A 23,983-nucleotide genomic window follows, 5' to 3' on the forward strand; every position below is an offset into this window, starting at 1 on the left:
TTGGCTCTAACCAATAATAAAGCTACTCAGCCGTCAATACCGAAGTTATGTAATGAAAGCGCAAGAATCAGTTATTATTACATCACCACGAGTAACCTATAGCGCCATCAGTAACCACCATAACAATTTCATATATCTAATACCAGTAACGAATCCAACACCATTATTATCCATCACAGCATTATCATATTCCCAACACCATTAACGAATCCAACCCCATTAAGACACACCACAGCAGTATCATATACCTAACACCACTAACGAATCCAACACCATCAACATCATCCACAGCATTATAACACCACTGACGAATCTGACCCATTAAAACGACCAGAACAATACCATATAAATAACACCAATAACGAATCTAGCACAACAAGTATTTCGTATATCTAACGCCACTCCCTCACCACAGACACAGTACGTTTTCACCATAGTAGCAGTGAAAAAAAAAAAAAAAATCTTTCCCTTCCATTAACGGGATTAAAGAGGAAACTTGGGCTAACTCTTATAGATTACTTCCCCCGACACACACACACACACACACACACACACACACACACACACACACACACACACACACACACACACACACACACACACATTCACAATGAGACTGCTTATATATTGTACACAAAACTAATGCGTCTCAACTTTCACACTACGTCTTTCACCACACTCGAATCTGGCTGAAGGCGCAGTTCTCCCACCTCTCCCTACTTCAGCTAAGGGTGTGAAGAGGCCAACCACGCCCTTCAGAATCACGTCTGAGAGTCACGCCACACCCAAGTACCGCGCCATGAGGGTTTTTGACGCACTATTGCATCCCTCTCACTTCTTTTATCGCTATTTCATTGATCGCTGCTTATCTGAACATTGTGCCTGCATCTCTGCTTCATTACAGCGGCGCTCAGTACTCGTGTAGCAATATACTCTCATCCCTTTTCTGTCCAACTATCTAATGCAGCTGCTATCTGGTTCTGTCTTCCTCACTCTGTATTCTCCTTTGCTTGTGATCTCAAGTCCTTTAAACACAATGTGTGCAGGAATTTCGAAATGAGCAAATCTTGAATTTTCTTATTTGTTTGATTTTCTCCTGGAAAGGACAACTTTTAGCACGGATTTAGCTTTTGGTTCTTTCTTATTTACATTAATGGTGTAATTCTGGACGTGCGCTTACACACATGCAGACTTTTAATTCCCTATGATTTTTTTTAAAATTTTTTGATAGGAAAGAACAGAAAAGAAAAATGTATAATCTTCCCCATCGCTTATTCTCTTTTCAGAGGCATACTTCAGCTGCGACAGGAAAACTGTGGTAAATTTCTTTTGTTCATCTCAGCTCTCGATCTAGCAGTCAGACGCAAGCTTGGATTTCCCAGAGTTATATCCTTGTAAGGCGGACCTCAAGTATCAATGAAGAAGAGGGAAAAACCAGACCCTTAAATTACAAACAGATAAGGTCTCACGTGAGTGTGGTGAAATCTTTCCAGGAATATCGGGACAAGGAAACAATTGGTTTTTATCCTCGACAAGAACGTGTTCAGACCACTGTGTAAAAATATCATGCTCTTTCAGGGGTAGTAAAAAGGATCCTTTGGCAGAACGCAGGCTGTCAAAATACTGGCGCACGGAGGACCACTTGAAGGTATTTGCGCTAACAGGGAAAGAGGTGGGTGGGAGACATGAGGTTATCTAAAGACTACGTTGTTGGTGGCACGAAATGTCACCCCACTCACACCAGCAGGTACACCCTACTCTCAACACCCATACTCCGACACCCACACTTTACACCCCAACACCCACACCTCAAAACCCAGACTACACTCCAGTATTCACATCCTACAGCCCAACACCCACCCCACTCACACCAGCAGGCACACCCTACTCTCAACACCCATACTCCGACACCCACACTTTACACCCCAACACCCACATCTCAAAACCCAGACTACACTCCAGTATTCACATCCTACAGCCCAACACCCACACCCTACACCCTACATCCAGCACCAACACACACCACCCTACACTTGAAGGCATTTATAATAACAGGGAAAGAAGAGGGTTGAGAGGCATGAGGTTATCTGCTTCATATGAAGTACAAGATGACATATGACAGTCGACCCAAAATACCATCCAACCTGTACACCCTCCACTCTGCAGTTCAGGTATTAACGCTAAAAGAGACAGAGGTGAGTGAGAGACATGAGCTATCTAAAGACTACCTTGTTTTCAGTATGTCATTCTATCCTCCCAACACCTACACCCCCACCCGATACACTCACTCTACCCTGAAACACCCTTACCCTGTACCCAACAGCACCTCTACACTTGAGGACATTTACGCTAACAGGAAAAGAGGTGGGTGTGAGACCGTAAGGTTAACTAAAGACTTCATTCTTGGTGGCACGAGACGTCACCCTACCTAAAACACGCACACCCTACGCCCACCAGGAAGCACAACCCTACCCTTGACGAATATTTACGCTAACGAAGAAAGACAATTACTTCTGTTATTATTATTATTATTATTATTATTATTATTATTATTATTATAGCACGTGTAAGCCTCAACTCCTCTTATCCGCTCGAACCCAGGGGGTGTCTTTTATTTTTAAAATTTTATTCTTGCTATTGCCTGACGATTTCATTAATTGTAGGGCAGACTTTTCGAGCTGGAGGGGTTAGATACAGCATTAATAAACCTCTCCACTGTCAGAGGCCTTTTGCGAAGATGAATAAAATCGTCTGGCGGCAGCAAGAATAAATTAACAAAGACGTCACTCGGACCCAAAGTATTAAACCCTTCACTACAAGAGCCCCTCCCTCCTCCAAGATGAATAAATTTGTCTGGAGCTAGCGAAAAAAAAAAGGGGGAGGTGTAAAAAGTCATGATACAGAGGTGGTCGATGGAAAATGTTTGTAATGCTTTGAGTCTCGCGGGTTTCACATAAAATGCGTATAAATCGAGTAGCAAAGTTAAAACAAAATAACACTTCGGCCTGCTGAAGGAGTTACTGCAGATTCAACACACACACACACACACACACACACACACACACACACACACACACACACCAACCTTCAACACTTTAATTGTTATGTTGAATAAAATCGTATATCTTAATTCACTAAAAAATCACTTGATTGAAGAAGGTAACGGCGATTTCTTCTAACGCTGGCAGCTAAAGAGCGATTTTCTCAGCTGAAGAAAATCGTCTGATGGCAGGCCAGACAAAACACATCATCTATTTTTGGTGTTAAAAGCCCATCTCTCTCTCTCTCTCTCTCTCTCTCTCTCTCTCTCTCCCCACTAGTAACGAAACCATCGGTCTGTCTTTCACCCTCACTCGCCGTTCTTCACTTTTACCCTCGTGATCATCATCCCTTACCCTCTCTCCCACCCTCATCATCACCATCCTTCACCCTTCCTCGCACCCTCACGACCACCATCCTTTACCGTCTCACACATTCTCTCTCACTCTCACCATCACCATCCTTCACCATCTCTCACCCCTCCTCCCATCCTCATAATCACCATCCTTCATTATCCCTCACCTTCCATCCTACTCTCACCATCACCATCCTTCACAGTCCCTCACCCTCCCTCACATCCTCACCATCTCCACATTTCACCCTCCCTCTTATCTTCATTCACACCCTTACCATCACCATTCTTTATCCTTCTTCAGACGCTCTTGATCACCATCCCTTCTTCACCCTCCTTCACACCCTCACCATATTTCATCCCCACCATCGCCCTCCCTCCCCCTCATCTTTAACCCCTCCCCCACCCGGCGCCAGTGAGGGCAACGAGGGGCCTGACTACTAAACACAAGTAGCGCTGATAACCTCTTCCTGGAATGATCACCCTCACACCCAACCTTCACCCTGGGCCACTCTAAACGCCATTTGTACTCCACTCCACTATAACAGAAAAAGGGTGCTCCTCTACCCTGCGGATTAGCTGCCGTTCACGACCCGAAAAACAAAAAATATATATGGCCTAGACGTACATATCAGAGCTTGCTGCCCCATGTGAGGCGTGTGTAAGTCGGCCACCACAGTACATACATGCTCACACACATATATACTCCATTTTGAGGAACGGTGGACGGAAAATTTGATGCCATTCAGACCGGTTGTCAAACATTTTTTCCTCAGCTGTTTCCAGACAATTTCATGCACCTTGGGGAAACTCGGGGCCTTATGAAGTTACACACACACACACACACACACACACACACACACACACACACACACACACACACACACACACATATCTATCTATCTATCTATCTATGTGTGTGTATGTGTGTGTGTGTGTGTGTGTGTAATTCACCGGGTCAGTCAGGATCACGTGCTGGTTGTGATCATCACTTTTTACCCTCCCGGAAGAGCGCTGAGAGCTCATGTAGTCCGATCTAAGGGCAAAGCCTTGACCTTCACACATGCATACACCCATGCTCTTGCTCGAGGGGGACAGTAACCACCCGCTTCGTCAGTGAAACTTTTTGCATTCCGAGCAAGGCGCGAACCCCCGTCTTAACAGATGCTAGGCGAGAGCGTTACCACTGAGCCGTGAGCGGTGTGTGTGTGTGTGTGTGTGTGTGTGTGTGTGTGTGTGTGTGTGTGTGTGTGTGTGTGTGTGTGTGTGTGTGTGTGTGTGTGTGTGTGCGTGTGGTTTAGGTTAAGGGAGGAGGATGAAGTGGGTGGGCGATGTAGGGACAGCTTAGAATTACGAAAAACTAGTGAGAAATCATTTATACTTACTTTAAATGTTGTTTGGTTCTGTACCATCCAAGAGCATATACTGCCAAGAAGAAAAAGAACTAATTAGACATAATCTAGCACACAGCCCAATACTCATCTATATATTTAATGTGCTTTACGGTTTTGGGCGACAAGATATTCAGTCAGTGCCTCAGCTCGTGTCAGTGAGGAAAAGAAATAACTATACTCTGTTCAGTTTAACTTGATGTAAAACTGCTATATGTCCATCTTAAATATTGAGCTGTAACCAGAAATTAGCATTATAATATGGTGATAGCCACAAAAAATGTATATAAAAAAATGGAGTGTCGTAGTACTGTACTGTTATTCTGCCACTGAGCTACGGGAAATAACCTGCAAAAGGACGAAAATCTCCACCTAGTTAACTAGAATAAACTGTACGTCTAGATATTACAGTTGACACTTTGATTTATTCATTTATAATTTATTTCAGTTTACGTGCAGTCCTTGAACCCTTTTAATAAGATGACATTAACTTCTTTATGAATATCATCATCATCCTGACCTCCTTTCCTACCCTAGGGCAAGGTGAGGAGTAGCAACGTCCATACAGACCAAATTTGCCCAATCGAATGGACCACGATTCCATTCACTCATCATTCAATCCCCCGGAATCCTGGCTCTATCTGATACACCAAAAGCTTTCACCACATTCTGTAGCTTCACATAAAAGTATCCGATAGAGTCAATCCAAACCCTGTCACGTTAAAAAGGGGTGCCATATCCCTGGTCATGCGCTTCTTCACACAAAGTTCATCCAGCTAGCTCGATCTCTTGTCAGTGCCCTAGCCTCACCGACTTACCTCTCTTCCTCACACACTCATTCACCATAACCCCCCACCTACTCCTTGGCCTACCTCGCCTCCTCCCTTCTTCAAATACGCTCAGATACACCTTTTTCACTACTCTGTTGTTAGCCTATTCATTCACTGCACATGACAATACCATCTCAGTACACTCTCTTCGATTCTGGTAAATGTACAGTATGTATATATATATATATATATATATATATATATATATATATATATATATATATATATATATATTGCTTTCCCCAACCGATTATATTGAGCAGAGGAGGGACTTCGTCATGGAGGGGTTACATGCAGCCTTCATTAACCCCTACACTACAAAACGGTTCTCTAAAGATGAATAAAATCAATAAAATCGTCTGATAGCAGCAACAGTGACATAGAGCAGACACCGCCGGACTGAAGGGGTTTATTTGGCTGCATTATAGGATGGATATATAGAGTCTCGTTCCCTAGCCTTGTCTTTTGGGTCAGAATGATGATGATGATGATGATGATGATGATAATAAAGCCATAAATTACTCAACTTGTGTCTGCATGAGAGAGAGAGAGAGAGAGAGAGAGAGAGAGAGAGAGAGAGAGAGAGAGAGAGAGAGAGAGAGAGAATGTTAAGTTGCAGTTTATCAGAGGACGTCAGGCCACCCATGTGTGAGAGAGAAGGGCTCGCTCTTACACTGTCCTGCTCACCATCTCTCTCTCTCTCTCTCTCTCTCTCTCTCTCTCTCTCTCTCTCTCTCTCTCTCTCTCTCTCTCTCTCTCTCATCTGGACCACTTCCCATTCCAAAAGTAAGTCAGTAATAACATTTACGAACGCAGGGAATGTTTACATAAGATTACTAGCTTTTCTTTCATTAGGCGCCCATTATTATAAACTGAAGTTGATGTAATAACAAGTTCGGGTGTCTGTGGAACGTAAGATTGAGCCCCAGTTCACTTTAACGCCTTCTGTACGATGACTATTTTGTATTTTCTCTCTGTTGTTGCCACCAGATTTTATTCAGTTTCCTAAAAGACGTAATTTGAACTGGAGAGGTTAAATATTTCTTCCTTTCCCTTTACTTATTATTTCGGCAAACACCAGACAATGTTACTATGTCCGGAAATTTAAAAAAAAAAGCTATCACAAATGTTTTACCAGAGAATAAACAGCTTAGTATTTTATTGCAGATTGTGACAGGCAATTTTCTTCACCTCAGAGGAACTCACAGCAGCCAAGAGACTCGGATTCCTCTGACTTAGGATACTTTTAGCTCAGTAAAATCGTCTGGCTTTAGCTAGAATAGAATATTAGACTTATCCCGACCGTGAGGGAGTTCCTGAAGACAGTATCAACACTCAGGCTCCTGTGACTCACCAAGGCGAAAAAAATATTCTCATCTTCATTGGAAACCAACACTATACTCTTTTTACTCTAACCTGGCCTAACACTGCCATCTCTTCATCTTGAATACGTAACAAAAGATTAGCTCTAGAAGGTGATGTTAGTTGCGAAAAAGTCCTTTAGACTGCATGCAGAACCACGATAGTGACGTATCCTACCACTAAAGTTCGTAAAAAAGGCTGTAAAGGGGGAGAAAAAAGGACTGTAGAAGCGTAAACATGAGAAAGTTGAGTGGCTTGTTTTCTGCCTCCATGTTGTATGGATGATTTTTACTCACATTCTTTACTGGTGTGGCTTTCTCTGAGGTGAATAAAATCATCTGGAGCTAACGGGAATGAATCAACAGTTTACATTTCTCAGCCAAATTATTAATTTAGATTTCTAGGCATAGCCTAGCCTTTAATCATCTTGCAGTCTATCCCTTGAGTAAAACTGTCTGACAACCAGAAGAAAACACAAGGGTTAACGTGGAAGATGCAACGATTACGGCTTGATTCGCTCTATATTTTCCTTGCAGTGAAACCTGGTAAGATTAACTTCCCATTTACGTCATCTTTCCTCGTCCAATTTTCCCAATCGATGTGACCTCAATTGCCACCCCGCCTTTATCACCTCTCTCCTCCTCACCGCCGCCACCCCTATCCCACACCAGCCTCCACCCGTCAACGCCAACCGCTCCCCCTCTCACCTCCCCTCTCCACCGTCGCCCGCCCTTTCCTTACACATTTACCACGCCCCTCCCTCTCAGCCTTCTGGTGGCGGCCAATCACACCTCGAGCTTCAAGCAAAAACTGTTAAGGGATAATATGCGCCATTCAGAGGTGTGGTCCGTCTAGGCTACCGGTTCACGTGCCGCCCCTGCCCCTCACACCAAGATAATCTCACTGTACGAGTATATCCCTGCCGTAAAACTATGAGCAAAAATTCGCCGACAGTCTCCTGTACCGTCACTGTGTCCTGCCTCCCATGTTTACCTTTCCATCCTGAAGGTTTGAGAGCATCCTTCCTTCTCATACTCTTTGATTGTGTACTTCATTATGCTTAAAAATAAATCCATAACATCTTCCATCGCCAGGCAAGATAACGTCGGCTAAAGTTTGCTCATGGCTGTACATGTTGTCATAATATACTCTTACGTGACACAAACATACACACATTCACCAGTACAAGCCTATATGTAAATTAAGATACTAGAATTTTCCTGCAAACTACACAGAGCACGTTATTCGTAACTATTCTGATGTTCAAAGGGAAAGGCAAAAGGTACAAAAATTTTCCAGAGCGTTTTCTTTTATTCCCATCTTTGCATTATTCTGTTCTTCCCTCAAGATGTGAGTATTTTTATGAAAGTGCTCGGAAAAATTTCTTGTCTCCTGTTTCCTGGATGGATATCAGTCTATGAATAATTATTAAAAAACAAAAACAAAACAGATGAATGATTCTCTCTCTCTCTCTCTCTCTCTCTCTCTAGTTGCTCTCATTTCACAAGAGCATCTTAAAGATAAAGACATAATTTGTTTGGGAGGTAACTTGAGCTTGCTTTCTTTTCTTTTCTTTTCTTTTTTATTCCATTAGTGGTTCCCACGCGCACTACTAACCTCACTACCACCATAATATGACCAACAAAGCTAACATTTTGTAGGAAAAAAAAAAACACCCTCTAAGACAGTGCTTTACATGACCCTCACATACACAGACCCACACTCTCTACAGTTTAACTTGGCCTAAAACTGTCACCTCTTCAGTACTAGGCTGTAGCATGAGATTTACACTAAAATATTGTGCTAGTCACAAAGAAGTCTAATGGGAATATTGTACAGTCGTAGTATTGTCTTATCTTGCCAGTGAATTGTTATAAGAGATTAATACTAGAATATGGGCTAGTCACGAAGAAGTGTTATAAAAAGGATGTAGACTCGTAGTACTGTATTGTCCTGTTCTGCCACTAAAGGTACAGAAATTTCGCTGCAGAATTACGAAAACCTCGGTCAAGTTAACACGGATGAACTAAAGCCTTAGGTCCGTATTCTCATCGGTTAAGGAAGCTCTCTGGCACTTTTTCCTGAGCGATTTATTTTTTCCTTTTCTGTGTTATATAAGTCCTTCAAACATCGCCATACTCTGCATAAATAACGAACAAAAATTTTATTAACCAGCCATATCGAAGAATAAATCAGCCCGAAAGAGGTGCTAGTGAACCTCCTTAATCGACGAGAACAGGGGCCTGAATCCTTACTGTTTAGTACCATGACGTCTTTTATTTTCGAGTTTTGCTGCGGCCAGATAATTATATTCTGATATAAGAATGACTCCGCAATGAAAGGGTTTGAGAGTCCACCGACCCGCTCTGTATGATTACATTTTCGTTGTCATGCTATTTACCATCAGACGATTATTCACTTAGCTTAGGTGAGACCACCCGTATTAAATTTACTGACATTTTGACAAAGGATCTGAAACTATGAGGGAAAGATACAAATGTCCCGGATTGATTTACAGACGTTACTTTTTCCCGGCAGTAACTTTGTCAGCCTGATGACGTCACTTTTATTATTTATTTATTTATTTATTTTTCTATTTATTTATGCTAATACCAGACAATTTATTTCGGTTTTGAAGAGACTTTTCGAAATGAAGGGGTCAGATATAGCCTTCATAAACCACTTTTTTTTTTTTTTTTTTTTTAACTAACAGGGTGCTCTTCTTAGCCGAATAATATCGTCTTGGGGTAACAAGAATTACGCATACAAGATATTATGGTAACGAAGGGGTAACATCAGCTGTCTGAGGGCGTATTCATAAAGGATCTTAGCTACTTTCTTCATGATAAAGAAGTTTCCAATGGAAGTATATTACCATCGGAAATATTTTTGTCTGGTTATATTCTTTCACCCTAGAACACAGTCCAATAATCCCCTCACAGTAACAGATCCTGCCAAGAAAGAAAAAATCGTCTGGTAGAAGGAAGAATAAAAATAGGCCTCGCTGTGCTGAAAGGGTTAATGAAGGGTGTTTCTGAGGCCTTCACGATTATAGGCTTATCATTAAAATAAATATGGTAGTAGTATGAAAAAAAAAATGATGATTGTACTAAAGGGGTAAACCTCCTCACTCTGGTGTCGTAAATCTGCTGGATCCTAATAGGGGCTGGGAGTAGAAACGCCTTTGTGTCACTGATTTACTGAGTTACTGAGCTACGGAAAGTCCATTTATCTTACACCTACGTTATCGTACGTGGGATTCCTTTATCATGAGTATGTACGTTAGGTAAGTTGTGAGAGAGAGAGAGAGAGAGAGAGAGAGAGAGAGAGAGAGAGAGAGAGAGAGAGAGAGAGAGAGAGAGAGAGAGAGAGAGAATTTGGTGCTTAACCTCTGGGACTGGGTAGAGGAGGTTGAAATCTGATGGGCTGGTTTCAGAGAGGCGGGGGGTGGAGGGGCTGTTTTCCTCTAGGATGCACAGTTTTTGAGATATTCGAGTTTTTCTTTAAAAAATTAGCTTTTTGTTGATAAATTTAGGTTAGTCCGGATATTTTTGGATAAATCTGAGTTTAGATTTTGGTGTTACTGGTCTGTCGTGAGTTTCTAGGTAAATAGTGGCGAAATTAAATCACCAGTTACTAAGCAAAAGTCTTTAATTCCTATAGTGTGGTATTTCGTCTTGTCAGGCCTCCCCATCACCACAGACACTGCTAGCAAATTCTGGGTCCTTATATTCTCAGGCCTGGGTGAGGGCGAGAGGGAGGGGGAGGGAACGTGGTGTAACTATGTCCATTGTGTGTGTGTGTGTGTGTGTGTGTGTGTGTGCCCTTTATTTTCGCCAAATTTGTCAGGCATTTTTGTCGATATTTACACTGTCATGGCACTGAGGAAAGGTAAATACTGGTGGAAAAACTTTGTCCTAAAACAATTGTTCAGGTCGGGTAGATAGATAGACATATAGATAGACAAACCGACAGATAGACAGTAGTTAGGCAGATAGATGGATGGATGAATGAGATAATTTTAAGTGTATGGATGGAAGGATATAAGATAGATATAGATAGACAGATAGATGGATAAAAGGAAAGATAGATAGATAGATAGACAGAGAGACAGATAGATAGATAGACAGATAGATGGTCAGATAGGTAAATAGAAAAATGAATGGATTTATGGTTAGTGGGAAAAACAGAAAGATAGGGTGAACAGATGGATAAATAGATTAAAAAGATGAATGAATACGTGCACTGATAAACGTTACTGAACAAATCTATTGCTTGTATATATATATATATATATATATATATATATATATATATATATATAGATATATATATATATATATATGTGTGTGTGTGTGTGTGTGTGTGTGTGTGTGTGTGTGTGTGTGTGTGTGTGTGTGTGTGTGTGTGTGTGTGTGTGTGTGTGTGTGTTTAAAACAATAAATCAAAGGCCAAAGTCACATGGCGAGGCCAACTTAGTTTTGATCTGACTGATACAAGTCTTGATAGAAGTGCTGAGGGTATGGCAAGAACGAGTGCACTCAGTTTGGCGCACTGTCAGTCAAAGGTGAAGGTCACTTAGAAAAAGGCATGGTTTGTCAGCATCTACTATGCTCATCTTCTCTAGCCTTAGTTTATTCCTGTTACCTCCAGACGAAAAATTTGAAGAAAATCTATACTGATGAGGTTAAAAGATGTATTCCCTCCTGAAGCTAAATATACTTGTCTGAAGGTTGCAAGAATAATAAGAAATACAGTATGTCATCTGACTGAAGGGGATAATATTCTCTTGTATGTTATTTTTGCAAGTCTTCGCTGTGTCACCTCTGTTCTGTTATTTCCCTGTAAGGCCTCAGTAAATTACAAAAATATCACCACTGACAAAATTTGTTCATTCCTATACAGCTGATCTGTCAGCTGTTCTAGTTAACAGCAACAAATTTACAAAGGGGGAAAAAATGTATGCTAGTTACGTGCACATTCCTGGAAAAAATAAGGACACCTAATAAATGATGATACTGAGGTGTATGTGCAAAATACGTAACTGAGAAAGATGTGCAAGAAAAACTCAAAAGGGTGTGAGAATACGAACTTTAGTATACGATCATCTCAGCAATGTCATTATTAATTGATTCTTATTGCCGCCGTACGATTATACTCAGACTTTTCTCTTTGAATGGGTTAAGCATAGCCATCACTAACTCCCTTCACTACAAGGGTGCTTTTCCTGATGATTAAAATCGTCTGGTAGCAAGAAGAATAAAGACCTGCGTCACAGGACTGAAAGTAATAAAGAGCAGCTGGCCATGATTGTGAGGTGCCTTCCTTTAGTGAGTGTTATGAATATGGAACAGGGAATGGGAGGGAAGCTGGCAAGGCAAAAGGGACGGCCGAGTGGGCTGGTGGTAGGGATGGATGCTTAGAGCAAAGGAAAGGAACAGAAAATAAATGAAGAAGGGAGGGTAAGACGGAAATATTTAAGGAGGGAATAGGGGAAGGTAAGGAAAAAGTGAAGGAAATCTGGAAACGAGGGATATTTGGCGGATATATAAATAAATAAATATATATATATATATATATATATATATATATATATATATATATATATATATATATATATATATATGTATATACTGTATATGTATGTATGTGTGTATATATATATATATATATATATATATATATATATATATATATATATATATATATATATATATATATATATATGTGTGTGTGTGTGTGTGTGTGTGTGTGTGTGTGCAGTAAAGGGTTATGAAAGAGGTTGTAACTTGAGTTGCGGGGAAAGAAGTTGGGATGGTAATTAATGGTGACGGGTGGAGTATCTTATCTCATGCATGCAGATCGTGAGATCAGGAGATGCTAATAGTAGTGGAGAGGAAAGTCGCACACTGGTGCAGAGCTTTATGAATGTGTGAAGAAAATCTTGTATTTAAAGTAAATGTAGATATCTGTGAAGAGATGGTTGTTGATAGAAGGTAACTCTCATTGTGGTGCGCTGATGAATTGAGACTTGTTTTAGTGGGAGCGTTTAAACAAACATTTGTGTGTAACAGAAAGCAGAGGTAAATGTACAAAAGGGGTGTTAAGTAGAGTGACACAGGGAAGGAAATTGGTTGATGTACGCAAGACCCTGATACTAAACAGATGGTGTGAGTGTGGAGACAGGAAGAGGACCGCATGGTGGTGCGTCAGTGCCCACATTAACGCGTGAGTGTGAGGCTTTGGTTGGTATTGTATGAGAGCTATTGTGTAAATGAGATTATTGGGGAGTGTGTGTGGAGTGTGTAATGTGGATGGGATAACAAATAACGTGATTTGCGAAAGATATGGAGTAAAGAAGTCTGGTGATAATAGGGGTAGAAGACAGTGTGCTTAGACAGTATGGTGATGTAGAGAAAATGGATGAAGACAAGGTGGTGAAGAGGGTATGTGAGTGAGAATGAAGATGGGAGGAGGCGTGTTAGGCCAAGATGAAAGTAGACGGGTGTGGTACTGAGTGTTTGAGAGAGAGAAATACGGACGTTGATAAGGCTAGGGGACTGAGTTGGTTGGGTGATATATGTATGTTGGTACATATTACAGGGATTACTACCTCTTTTTAAATGCGGGAGCATCTCTTGGAGCGGCCTGTTCTGCCACTCACACCCTAAGGTTTTCCGGGCACAAAGTGCTTCACTGCGGAAGACTTTCGCGGCGCCTCACATTACAGCTATCTTTGTCCCTCAGCTGTTTAGTACTTTTGTTTTTGTATAATTTGATAGTCGCCGGACTGACTCTATATGGCCTGTTTGTGTGAGGCACATCTATAAGGAAATGCCCCCAGATTTATGAAAATTACAAGACTTGTCAAGTGGAGCAAGGAATCCGAGGGCTGTAATAATCTGTGAATGATTACCCTACACATTTCCCTGGGTATGCTGTCTATTGTTCTCTCACGTTCTACTTTCTCCTTCCTTGTTCCTAGATTCTGTTGTATTCCATCCTTAGTTGGAGAAAAGGTTGGGAAGATGATCATACACAGTATCTATCTCTCTACCTCTTTATCTATCTATCTCTCTATCATATATATGCATTTATGTAGATAGATAAATAGACATAGCTGTATATAGATATATAGATGTGGATACAGCTATAAAGAATCAAGACTTCTTTTCGTCACGTAAAACGCAGAATACGATAATGGTGACATAACCTGGCGAAAGTCAGATCTTAGAACTGCAATTCATGTCATTCATGAGTGTAAAGTGTGAGGACAGGAGTTATTTGATTTTTCTCCCCCTCTCGTCTGGTTTTCACGCATGACTGCTTCTTCGTTCTGGGAATTCATCCAACCCTCGCATGATCTCGTCGCCCTTGTGTCTGTCCGTCTGTCTGTAGCCTCATCATAATATTCGCGAGGATTACAGCGTGTCATTTGTCTTTATCAGGTCAGGGAGGGTGAGGGTGAGAGGCGGGGCTATGGTGGAGGTAGGGGTCGTGTGGAATGTGGTGAGTGGGCGAACTGTGGTATAGGGAATATAATGAATGAGGATATGAACAAGGCGGTGAAGGATAAATTGGAAGAGTACATGGGGTAAGCAAGTATATAGGGAAGAGTGCATGGAGGAGGGCGCTTTGGACTGGTAACAGTTGGTGAAGGTGAGTGGTGATTGAAGGTGTTCTGAGTGGAGGGCGTAGGTGGAGTGGTGAGGGGAGAGGGGGTAGTGGAGAGGTGTGGAGTGGGCCGAAGTGGAATAAGCCTCAAGGACCGACACTGAAGACTAGGCACGTTCGTCATTCATCATCCATTATAGGGGCCATATTCCTGTCGGCTTAGAGGCTCCCCTGCATCTTTTTCTCGGAGGGTTTTTTGCATATTACACGTTAGTATTCAGTGTTATGTATATCTTTTTAATACCGACAAAGTTTGTTTAGAAATCAGAGAGGATGATATTAACATGCCATGAACAGCATACAGGGCAACATCAACGTGTCATATACAGACGCAAAATGATAAGGATGAGCAACATAGGTTGTATTTATGTCATACAGGATATTTTTCATATACCCTATGTCGCTTTTCCTTAACTTTTTCAACTCAACATACGACTCATCATTCTCTCGCTTGGTTAATCTGAACAATTCTGGACAGCACTGCTTGCTATAAAATCATCTGGTTGCAGTAAGAACATACCGTAGCCTAATACAAATGGCGTCATCTGGCAGTTTAAAATTTCCTTCCAGACGAACAGCCTATTACAGCACGAACGCAAACATAAGTACAGTACGCGTCACCATCCTCACACAGCATGACGCAGATGAAAATAGTCAAAAGGCCAGACAAATATTGGATGGGAGTGTTTGCCGGGCCGCAGTAAAGTTGATGAATTGTGGCCAGACGAGAGGAGAGGAGAGGAAAGGAGAGGCTGTTGATCCCATGCCAATACACCTTGCTGTTGACTCACGCCCAGCCAGGTAAACAAACACACACCACCACACTACACCCCCCTTCTTCCGCAACCCTTCCCCTCTCCACTTTGGGGGTAATGTGAAGCATCTGCAGTTACTTTAGAACAGAAAGACAGGTTAAAGACCGATGCGATGTTAATATGGATGTGCTGAAACGTAATAGGAGACGTACCTTGATATGGCTTGGCTGTGTGGAGAGAATGGATAATGAGAGACTGACTACGAGATATGCTTGAGACGGGGGATTGGAAAGGAGACCGATGGTGAGGAGGAGGTTTGGGGTGGAGAAGTATGTGAATGAGGGTGGTGTGAGTTGGAGGGAAGGCAACCTGATGACAGAGAGCTGGATGATATGCCTGCTATCTGTCTGTGACCACCACCTCCGGGAATAAGGCGTCTGGCTATAGACATTTGTACATTAGCCTGATAACCGTTTCACTACAAGGGGTATCTCCCGAGCTGAATAATTTTGTGTGGTGGCCGTAACAATAAAATAAAAAAACAAAACAAAAAAGACATTATTGCAGTGATGGGGTTAATGGTGAGTGCTTTTAAATCTTTCACTTCGAGGGGGCTCTCCCGGTTTGAATAAAAGCGTTTGGTATTAGTAAGAAAAAAAATGAAAGTGGCATTATTGTATTAGTGGGCCTGATGATGATTGTTTTAACAGTGAATTTTCAGTGATGAGTGAATCCAGTGGGAAAATGAGGAGAGGAACAACAACAACGAAGCGGCAAAATAAAATGGAGGAGCACATGAGGGAAGACGATTTGGAGTGGCGGGAGGGAGTGGCCATGAGGAGTGGTGGGCAGCGTAGAGGCAGAATCGACGCCTCTCAGAGGGAATAATGGCGTTATGTGTTTGGCGACAGTATAGATAAGGGGACAAATGCTCATCTTGTATTCACTTCTACTCATTTTACTTTGCTAACTAATATTCCGAACTTGAGAGACATGGTACTTATTTTTCTCCCCCGTAGATGAGTACCTTCGATATGATGCGTCACGGTGAAAAGGTACAAACATGTCTGAAGTGTGAAACAGATGCAGTAAAATAGTAAGCAAAGTTGTGTCCTTGACTGTGCATAGAATACAGACCGAATAATAATAACTAGAGGCCCCCCTAAGGGGGCAATCACCAGCCGCTAGCCGATACATATCTAGCGCGGCTTGGAATATGACATTTACCTTGGCCTACTTTCACCAATTTCGAACTCGTAGATTTTCATTTCTACTACACACCTGTAAAATTTTGTGATGATATCTTGAGCGGTTGTGAAATTATCGTGGTGACAGACACGTAGACCTTGACTTACTTTCACCAATTTCAAACTCGTATGAGATTTTCATCCCTACTACACACCTGTAAAATTTTGTGTTTCCTTAATTGGTTGCGAAGTTATCTTACTAACAGACACACAGATACATAGACAAACTGAAAGCAATATTTGTAGGAGATCTTCATCCCTACTACACATCTGCAAAATTTTGTGATGATATCTTGAGCGATTGCGAAATTATTGTGGTAACAGACACACAGACCTTGACATACTTTCACCAATTTCGAACTCGTGATCGATTTTTATTTGTCCTTCCTACACACCTGTAAAATCTTGTGATGATATTTTGTGCGGTTGCGAAGTTATCGTGCAAACAAACACACTGACACACACGCAGACAGACAAACCGAAAACAATACCAGCATCTCTATCACGGGTGGTTAAAAAAAAAAAAAAAATTTACATTGATCCTTGTTTCATGAAATTAATAACTGCACGTCTTGCATAACCGACACACAAAATGCTGTGCTGAGAGAGAGAGAGAGAGAGAGAGAGAGAGAGAGAACAAATTAATTATTACTGTCCTAAAACTCTAGCAGACCGGATAATGGATGAATGGATAAAAATTGGGGGTGCGCGTTTGTCAGTAAGCATTCGTATAATCCAGTCCTAGAGGTAGCAAATAAATAAATAAATAAACTAGAGGCCCCCAAAGGGAGGAATCACACCAGCCGCGAACCGATACATATCTAGCTCGGCTCGGAATATTATCTTGACCTTGACCTACTTTCACCAATTTCAAACTCGAAGAAGATTTTCATCCCTACTACACACCTGTAAAATTTTGTGATGATATCTTGAGCGGTTGCGAAGTTATTGTGGTAACAGACTTACAGACCTTGACCTATTTTTACCAATTTCGAGCTCGTAGGAGATTTTCATCCCTACTACACATCGGTAAAATTCTGTGATGATATCTTGAGCGGTTGCGAAGTTATCGTGCTAACACACACACACACACACACACACACACACACACACACACAAATTGCAAACAATACCAGCTTTGCTATCGCGACTGGTAATAAATAAATAAATAAAAATGAAAGGAAAGGCAATAACATCTATGATAATTATTACGAGCCATCTGAGTCAATGGAGTGGAAAGTGAGTTGGTGGAGAGATAAATTTTGAGTTTATGTGTCTGACAATATACACACATAAAATACAGACCAAAAATAAAACAATGATAACTTGTATCTTATCATGAGGCAGCTGGGCGGGTGGGGTGGATAGCTGAGTGGCGCTTCATAAATCATCTTAACCCCTTCAACACGAGGACGTCCTTTTCATGCTGTTCTAGGTAACGTCAGAGAGATTTATTCAACTTGGAAGTCCCCCCCTCGTAGTGAAGGGGTTAATGAAGGCTGTATCTATCCCCTCTAATTCGAAAAATGTCTCCTAACCCGAAGAGAGAGAGAGAGAGAGAGAGAGAGAGAGAAATGGAGAAATGAATTCCCCGAGCTAGGCAACTAAGGCCATATAGCCCCGCTGGGGTTACAGGAGGGAGCTACCCCTCCCGGCAACGGTAGCCCGGGCGAGGCTCGAACTTGCGACCTCCCGATCACAAGCACAGCGCGCTACCACTGTGCTACCGCGCCCCCCAGAGAGAGAGAGAGAGAGAGAGAGAGAGAGAGAGAGGTCATCGGATATAAAGGGTTATCGTTAGAAAGGACGCTTTTTTTTTTTTTTTTTTTTTATCGTACTTTTCACGTTAACATTCACTCTCATTTGGCTTTGAATTGCGTTACTTTATTAAGGCAAAAATTACAAGCAAATAATCTCATATGCAACCGAGACTTAAGAAAATTTATGAATGTGAACACCCGGGTCGTATTCATAAATGATTTTGGTCAATTTTCACCACATACAAACCTCCATAGCAATTATTCATTATCAGGAATCTCGTTGTTCTGTCATATTATTCTCTGTTATATTCATTGCTATTTGCCTGTGATGCGTTTGCCACCTGTGCGAGTGAAGATGGAGAGCATAAACAAACGAACAGTCTTATGTAAAACTTAGGTTTAAAAAAGTTTGTGTATACGATCTCTGTTCTCCCTCGACCATCCCACGCTCTGCCCATCCTGCGTACTAAATGACAACCTCTTCACCCCCAGGACGCCTCTCTCCTTGTGTTTCTGCTGCCACCTGACATTCCATACTAGAGGAGCTTAACAAAGGTTGTTGGCAACCCTTTCACAGCAACGGATTTCCCTGAAGTTATATAAAATCGTATGGAGATAGCAAGAAAAAATGGGGGGGGGGGGGGCTGACAGAAACTCAGAGCAGCAGATGGTTAAAAACACAGTAGGCTACCGGCTTTCTTTATGCATATAGATTCAGGACGCAAGACATCTGGTGTGTTCATTTAAAAGCATGAGTGGGTTTTGTATTGTTGCTGAGATCCTTTTTGGGGGCACCTCTGCGCATACACATAAAAACCCCTCCCTGACCTCTTGCCTAACATAAACTCCGTCCTCTTTAGCCTATCTAACATTACTATCTATCTTGAATGATAAGAGCTGTAATGAGAGATTAAAAGCAAAATTAGACGATTTACTCCGTTCACTTTATCTTCGCCTAAACTTGCCATCTCGCCGTCTTGAATGTTGTCCCGCTACAAGAGATGCCGTGTTTGTTTTAGTGGGCACGATATATATTTTCTTTTCATGAGCAAAGGAGCCTTCACTACCGTTTTACCATACCTAATGTTTTCTAGGATGCTCAAATGCATGCGCAGGATTAGTACTGACGCCATGTATGTGTCCTTGTGGGGACGGGGTACAGGAATATAGTTTCTCTCCGCATGAGTGAAGATGCTGCTGCCGTCCTTGTACCTAACCCTCTCACTTCTGGATTTCTCAGCTGAACACACATGTAGGTTGAGTATTGCTGCTATATTTGGTTTTCGGCAAGGGTCTCTCTCTCTCTCTCTCTCTCTCTCTCTCTCTCTCTCTCTCTCAGCATGGGTAAAGAAGTCTCGCTGTCTTATTAGCACCTCAAGTTGCTTTTGGGATGAGTAATGAAGCGCTTGTGTAGGTTTCATAATTCTGCTGCTATTTGTTTTTCGGATTGCATGAGTAAAGAAGCCCATCCTGCCATATTACAAATCTTGACATTTCGGGGACGCTCATTTCAAGGCCAAGGTAAATTTTGTACTGCTGCTGTCGTCAGTTTTTTAGAGGGAATTCTTATTTTTTTTTATTTTTGTTTCTTTTCCTCTGGGCACGGGTAATCAAGCTGCCTATCCTATTATAAAGCTAGTCACGTAGGGGCCAAGGACGTCTCATCAACACAGCTGCACAGTCCCTTCCTTTATCTCACATTCAGCTGAGAAGTTGTCCGACCCTATGTAAATTATCTAGCGGCAGCCTTAATAAAGATGGACTTCCTTGGTGGGTGGGGTTGGTGGAGGCTGTTTCGGTGACCTCTTAATTTATCTTGTTAAATGCAGTTTTACTCAGCTTAGAGAGTGAAATCGGGCTGTCAAGGGCTAGTGAAGAATGTCTCTGCAAATAATTTCTCCAAAGTGATCGTAAGTGTCTGGAAATAGCAAGCAAACTGAAAGACGCCATCTCACTAAAGAGATTAACTGAATTTATATTTAACCTTTGGATTCGAGATGAGTTGAACGACGATTAAGATATTATTGCCATAATGAAAAAAAAAAAAGTTATTTAAGCTAAGGAAGTAGCATGCAAGTTCACCACTGACAAAGGAATATGTATTTGTCGTCGGAAGCTTTATTCATACGTTGATAACAACAATGCTGGGAGAGAGAGGTAGGGAAGAGGAGGAGGAGGATAGGAGGGAAGAAGGGAAGAATAGGAGGGGGGAAGGGGATAGGAATGGAGGAAGGAATACGAGACGGGAAAGGGGAGAGAGAAAAAAAGAGGAAGGACATTAGGTAGACAGGGCAAGAGGAAGAAGGAAGGGGAGGAAAAAGGGAAGGGAAGGAGGTAACAAAGAGAGAATGAAACGAAGGAAAGGATGAAGCGGGAGGAAGAAAGAAGGAAGGGGATGAAAAGGGATATGAAATAAGGGAGGAAAGGAAGACTGGAATGGAGGATAGCAGGAGGAGGGAGAGAAGGAAGTAAAGTAGGAAGGGAAGGAAAAGAAAAGGAGAAAGAAAGACATGGAGAAGGACTGGAAGGAGGTAAAACAGAAAGAAGGAAGGGAAGGAGGGAGGAGAGAAGACGGGAAGGGAGGGAGGGAGACAACAAGGGTAGGCTGGAGTGTACCGTGTAATTCCGACGGTACCCACTCCAGCCGCCCTATAACTTATACACCATTCCCCCCCCCCACCCTCCCCAATGGCAGGTTTGGTGGGACTCGGCAGCCTGCACACCTGGCTTGCCTCGCCCTCTGCCTCATCCCTCTACCTCACTTCCCTGCCTCACCCTCTGCCAACCTGCCCGCTCTGCTACATCTTTGCCTCACCTCCCTGTTTTACCTCCCTGCTTCCCCCTCCTGCCTGACCCCCCTGCTCCCCTCTACCTTACCCCTCTGCCTCACCCCCTGTCTAACCTCGCCTCCTACCACACCTCCCTTCCTCCACATACGAGTACCTGCCTCTCCTTCCCCACCATACCTTCCTCCCCGTCTCCCTTCCCCATCTCCCTCCCTACCTCCCCCTTCATGCCCCCGGACCTGCTGCCTGCCGCACCTCGCTGTCACCCACACCCACATCCACTTTGGAATTTCTGTGGCAGCATTTATCCCGCACTTATACTTGTCATCCTAAGGACCTGTTGTCACCCCTCCCACTCCTCACTCAAGTAGGTAACAGCCATCACGCACTTGAAAACGTCTCATTAAATGTTTTACTGCCACGGCGTCGTATTCTCGTTTATTTTTGCTGCCTCCAGACAAGTAAGTGCATCTTCTAGCAGTGAAGGAATTTACTCACAGACTTCCAGAGGTTTATTAGTGGTGAACAAAACTGCATGGCTGTAGGTAGTGTAAAATATGTAAGTTGTCCGACGATGTTCAAAGGTTAAATAGTTTTTTAACCATCAGGTCTCAGGAGGTTTCCTATTGAAGAGTAAAATCGTCTGGTGTTAGGCTGACTGAAGTGGATAAATCGTCGCAAAAGGTTTTAAGGTTAATGAAATTTTTAAAAATTTGTTAAGCTGAATAATACGATATAGAGGTATATAATAAGCCAAATAAAATGTCACCGTACTGAAAAAGTTAAAGCTTCAGTTAATCCTTTGAATACGATGACGTCTACTTTTTAAACTATATTATGCCCACTCAGACGATTTACCTCAGCTTAGGATAGGCCTCTGGTAGTAAACGTTTAAGAAATAATTTTCGTTAACCCGTCTAAGCCGATGACGTCATTATTCTTGCTAACAACACACGAGTTAACGAAGCTTAGCCCAGACCTCCGTTAACCCTTCCAGCACCACGGGGTCTAGGTTTTAACATTCTTGCTGCCCTAGATACGATAATTTTCTCTGCATATTTTCACTGCGCTATTTTATTCATGCTGACACCACACGATCTTATTCAGTTGGGGAAAATCTTAGCAGTCAGAGGCTTCACATACCGTCTCGAGTAACCCTTTCTATGCTGTTTCCACTCCTAAGAATTTTACTTAAGCTAACACCGGACGATTTGCTTCAGTAGAGAGAAATCACAGCGATCAGAGGGTTAAGAGGCGCATGGCAATTAAATCTTCCAGTACAGTGCTTTTTTTTTTTTCAATTTTGCTCCTCCCAGACGATTTTGTTCAGCTGAAGAGATACTCCTTGAGGAAAAGTGACTAAACACAATCTCTATTAACCCTTTTATTACGAGTACAGTGAGTTTTTTTTATATTATTCCTGCTGCCTCCAGACGATTTTCTTCAGCTCAGGAGAGACTTCTTGTACAGGAAAAGTTTGACATAGTATCCAATCCTTCCAGGACGATCAGTCTTTCTCCTCAGACGATTTTCTTTCTCCTGATGATTTTGTTCAGACTATTGTTCATCAGACTATTTTATCAGACACCAGACGATTTTGTTCAGATTATTTTTTTCACCAGACGATTTTGTTCATCTTTGGAGATCGTAGTGAACGGGATAAAGGCAAAATCCAACAACCTCTTCTTTACGATGACGCAACTTGTTCCAGCAACCACCAGGAGATTTGCACCTCTCGTAGTGAAGGGGTCAGTCATCATCCAGGCGCTCTCTCTCTCTCTCTCTCTCTCTCTCTCTCTCTCTCTCTCATTATTATTATTATTATTATTATTATTATCATTAATATTATTACTGCTACCAGACGATTATACTTAGGTTTAAATATGATCTCTCGTCCTGAAGGGGTTAATGAATGCCGTATGTACTGTAGTATGAATCTCGTGGTTATGCGTCAGGCTGAGTGAAATCGTCTGGAGGTGGAGGGGTTAGGGAAGGCTTTATCCACCTCTCCCAAATCGAAGTCTTTCCTGGGCCGAAAAAAGTTGTAAGGTAATGGCAAGAGTGAAATAGAAAGCATGTTATTGGACTGATGGACAGGATGGTTCAAATTAAAGGTTTTACAAATGCTACTACTACTGCCACTACTACTATTACTACTACTACTACTACTACTACTAATGATAATATAAGAATAGGAAGAGAAGAAGGAAGAGGATGAGAATGAGGAGAAGGGGAGGATATGGAGGAGGAGGAGGAGAGGATAATGTAAAAGAGGGGGAGAGGATACAGAGGAGGAGAAGAGGATATGGAGAAGAAGGAGGAGGAGGAGGAGGGGAGAAGAAGGAGGGGCAGGAGGAGGAGGAGGAGGAGGAGGAGGAGGAGGAGGAGACAAAAACGATGAAGAAAGAGATAAAAAAGAAAGCAATCCCGCTCCACTTCCATTGACGGTGCAAAAAGATGTCGTCATACCGAATGGGTTAATGTCAGACGGCAGATGGGAGGTGACGGTGGAAGGACAAGTGTGTGTGTTCTTACCTAATTGCATCTTTACAGGAATGAGTCAAGCTCGTACTGTCCCGTGTCTTAAACCATATTTATCGTACATATCCTTAAATTTGTGAATTGTTTTGGCACACATTATTTCATACGGTAGTGCATTCCATTGATCAATTGCTCTGTTTGGGAAACTGAATTTCCTTACGTCTTTATCACCTCTCTTCTTATGAAGTTTTTTGCAGTGTCCTCTTGCTGATGCTTCTCCATATGTTAAGTAATCATTTATGTCTA

At 42.1% G+C, this 23,983-nt stretch overlaps 1 protein-coding gene across 3 annotated transcripts in view; it reads right to left on the reverse strand.

The window, feature by feature from the left end:
• The window catches only part of LOC145393000 (sodium-coupled monocarboxylate transporter 1-like), a 143,916-nt gene that overhangs the window by 47,189 nt on the left and 72,744 nt on the right, over positions 1 to 23,983 (reverse strand). For 2 of the 3 annotated variants that reach the window (XR_013896090.1, XM_080267309.1), the window contains exon 2: positions 4,777 to 4,816. The exons of the other annotated variant lie outside the window; for it this stretch is intronic. The gene's annotated coding sequence lies outside the window, so the exon portion shown is untranslated. The remainder of the gene's footprint in view (positions 1 to 4,776; positions 4,817 to 23,983) is intronic. 3 annotated transcript variants of the gene reach the window in all.

Source organism: Coenobita brevimanus, chromosome 23 (assembly GCF_032717465.1).
Source record: "Coenobita brevimanus isolate Jiangsu-jjx chromosome 23, ASM3271746v2, whole genome shotgun sequence".
Taxonomy (NCBI): Eukaryota; Metazoa; Arthropoda; class Malacostraca; order Decapoda; family Coenobitidae; genus Coenobita; species Coenobita brevimanus.